Source organism: Rutidosis leptorrhynchoides, chromosome 3 (assembly GCF_046630445.1).
Source record: "Rutidosis leptorrhynchoides isolate AG116_Rl617_1_P2 chromosome 3, CSIRO_AGI_Rlap_v1, whole genome shotgun sequence".
Classification (NCBI taxonomy): domain Eukaryota; kingdom Viridiplantae; phylum Streptophyta; class Magnoliopsida; order Asterales; family Asteraceae; genus Rutidosis; species Rutidosis leptorrhynchoides.
The window spans coordinates 196484211-196487989 of NC_092335.1; the positions used below are offsets into that span (position 1 = coordinate 196484211).

Genomic DNA, 3779 nt, shown 5'->3' on the forward strand with positions numbered 1-3779 from the left:
TCAAAGTCATGGCTAGAATTGGCTCTAGCTGCTATAGATGAACAAAGAATATCTTTTTCCTGGTGCCACTCATGTGAGTGGGAGGCTGTATTATCAATAATTTTGTAAGCTTCAGTTGCGGTTTTCTTCATAATGGAACCACCAGCTGCTGTGTCGATGTCTTTTCGTGTAGCAACATCGCATCCTTGTTAGAATATTTGCACTATTTGATAAGTGTCTAAGCCATGTTAAGGACATCCTCTCAACAACTTTCCGAATCTTGTCCACGCTTCATATAATGTTTCATTTGGCTTTTGTGTGAAGGTAACAATTTCTCCTTGAAGTCTCACAGCTTTAGATGCCGGAAAGAATCTTTTAAGAAATTTTTCAACTAAGACATACCATTTGTCAATCGCCCCTTCAGGTAACGATTCTAACCAATCTTTGGCTTCTCCCTTTAAAGTCCAGGGAAATAACATGAGATAGATCTGTTCATCCTCAACTTCTCTGATTTTGAATAGAGTACAAATCCTATTAAAGGTTCGAAGATGTTCGTTTGGATCTTCCTTTGGCGTACCACTAAATTGGCATTGATTAGTTACCATGTGTAGGATTTGTCCTTTGATTTCATAATCTAGCGCATTAATATCTGGTTGAGTAATGGCATGACCTTGGCCCGTGCGTGTAGCTCTCATTCGATCTTCCATACTTAGAGGTTCCTAATTTTCCATGATTGAATTTGTTGAATCTGAATCACTAGAGGATTCTGATTTAATGGTTTCTTCCTCGACAATCTCTGGTTATATGATTTGTGGTTCAGGAGGAATGATTAGTGGTTCAGGATCTCTGAATTGTCCTTGAATATCCTCCGGGTTCTGAATTGTGAGGTCGGGTTCAAAAAATGGATTATCGGATATTTGAATTGGAGTACTTGTTCGACTAGATGATGATTCTAAAGAAAAATCAACGGCGACAATATTGGCTAAATGTCTTGATCGAGTTACAGGTGGTGAACGTATGAAAGGTGGTGAACGTTTTGCTCAGTGCATTCACTGAATATCCTATTAGTTATAAAGATAAAAATTATTAAAGTTATCAAATTAATAGACTTTTCTGATTTTGCCCACATTTCGAATAGCCAATAGATGCAGAAGGTAGCCAGGACCCTTTAAATCGGAAGCCCACAACTCGCCACTAACAAATCCAACTATTACTACGAACCAGAAAATTTTGGATGTCTATTAATTTAACCGCTTTTTATAATTTTTCTTCGTCGAAATTTTAAAGAAGATAACGAAAATTCTATGTCCTAAAAACTAAAGCGTAGAAATTGGAAAGAAAAAGAGTGCGTCGAAAAACGTCGAAAAAAATAAAAATAAAAAAATAAAAGGTCGAAAGATAATAATAAGAAAGAAAAGCGTCGAAACTTAAAATCCTAAAAACTAAAAATTAAAACTTGCGTCTAGAAGTATTAAAGCTTAAAGGAATTCTATATCCAAAAAGGCAATAACTTAAAAGGGAACTAAAATTTATTTAAAATTAAAGCGATAAGCGACGTCGTAAAATTCTAAAGCGCCTAAATATTAATCTAAAGAAAAAGCACTTAAGGGATTTTACGGCAAAGCCTAAAAATCTAGAAATATAAAATTACTACGTCAAGATACTAAGTTTAAAACTAATTACGAACGAAAAATTATAAAAGTTACGAATTAAATGATAATAAAGAAAAATACAAAAATAAACTAAGTTGATAAAAATACAATTTTACAAAAATATTATTTTTATATTATTATTTTATAAAATTATTAATTATAATTATAAACACTTAATTAAAACTTAAAATTAATTAAAACTAAACTTAAACTAATTATATTAAATTAAAACCCTAATCTTAATTAATAATAATAATAATAATAATAATAAAACACAAACCCTAATCCGTACGTCCAAGGTTTCAGGCGTGTCAGTCTAGTCCATGCGGTCGCATGGGGTTAAAGGGTTCAGTTTCAGTTCACATGCAGGTTCAAAATTGACAGGTTCAACGTGTATTTTTATTTTTATTTTTTTATTTGTTTTTAATTTATAACTCTTACAAAATTTAAAATATAAGTGATATTTAAAATTAAATTTTTAAGAACAGAAAAAATACTTTTATACTTTATATAAATTATATAAAATATATTTTCTTTTTATTTAAACACTTAAATAGATATATATATATATATATATATATATATATATATATATATATATATATATATATATATATATATATATATATAACTTTTTTTATATATATATATTTTTTTTTAATATTTAAAACTTATATAAATATATTTTTACAAAAATAGCTTAATACTAAATATATATATTTTTTTTATATATATAGCGTTCGCTTTCGGGTCCCCGGCAGCGGCGCCAAAAATACTTGATGTGTGCGAGGTGTAGTACAAAATAGATATTATTTTATTATGAAATACTATTAAATACGATACAATTTTACACAAGTTATTTATTTATTTATAGAATGGATATACCTAAACCTTGCTACAACACTTATAGGCAGTGTACCTAATCGTAGAGTAGTGTAGTTTTTAGTAAGTCCAGTTCGTTCCACACGGATCTGCTGAGTTTAACGCTATATTTTTATTAACTATATTTGTATAAATATATATATATATAAGTATTATTATTATTATTATTATTATTATTATTATAAAATGGGGTTTTACTGTTTAGTAACCGGTTTGTCGATTTTCAAAATTAAATCACAATTAAAACCTAATGTAAAATATTAAATATAAAAATAACTTAATTTAAAGCGTAAAGTAAATAACGATAAATAAAAGTGCGATAAATAAAAGTGCAATAATTTAAAGTACGATAAATAAAATGACGATAAATAAAAGTGCGATAAATAAAAGTGCAATAAATAAAAGTGCAATAATTTAAAGTACGATAAATAAAATGACGATAAATAAAAGTGCGATGAGATATAAAATAAAGGAATTATGCTTATTTAAACTTCCATAATCATGATGTTTGACGTGTTGATTTTAATTTATTACCATGGGTTAATTGTCCTTTGTCCTGGATTATTCGATATGTCCATCTGGTTTTGTCCATAATAGTCCATCGGTCATAATTATAAAGTGCGAAAGTCTTCATCAAATTACCCTTATATCCGAAGTCAAATATTCCAACTAATTGGGGACTTAAATTGTAACAAGGTCTTAATACTTTATATAATGAATATACCAGGTTATCGACTGCGTGTAATCCAAGGTTTTAATACTTTGTTAACAATTACACCAATTACTCTTGAATGTAATCCACCCCTGTTTTAATGAGTCCAGTGACTATTAATCCATCCCCGTGTCCGGTCAAATGAATAATTATTAGTATTTATAGATATCCCGCCCACCGTACCCAGTCAAGCGTATGTGGTTATATATAAATACGTCAAATTATAAATCTCTATATTAAATCAACGAGATATCATTTAATTAATATAAAGCCCATTAATAGCCCAAAGTCCAATTTCCACAAGTGTCGGTCTTTTGTCCAAACCCCAATTATGGTCCAAAGACCAATAACCCCGTCTTAATATTTAGTCCAACATCATGATTACTTCGGCTTAAATAAACATAATAATAACTTAGCTACGAGACATTAATTTAAAAAGGTTGAACATAACTTACATTGAGTATTAATCGCGTAGTGTTACACGGACAGAATTTCGGCTTACAAACTTAAAACATTCGCTACTATAACCTTATTATTATTAACTTAAATTAAAA

General features: G+C 29.1%; 1 non-coding gene across 1 annotated transcript; it reads left to right on the plus strand.

The window, feature by feature from the left end:
- Positions 1-219: 219 nt before the first annotated feature.
- On the plus strand, positions 220-326 carry LOC139903252 (small nucleolar RNA R71). Its single transcript, XR_011778087.1, has one exon. It is a non-coding gene; the product is annotated as a small nucleolar RNA R71 (small nucleolar RNA).
- The last annotated feature ends 3453 nt before the right edge of the window (positions 327-3779 follow it).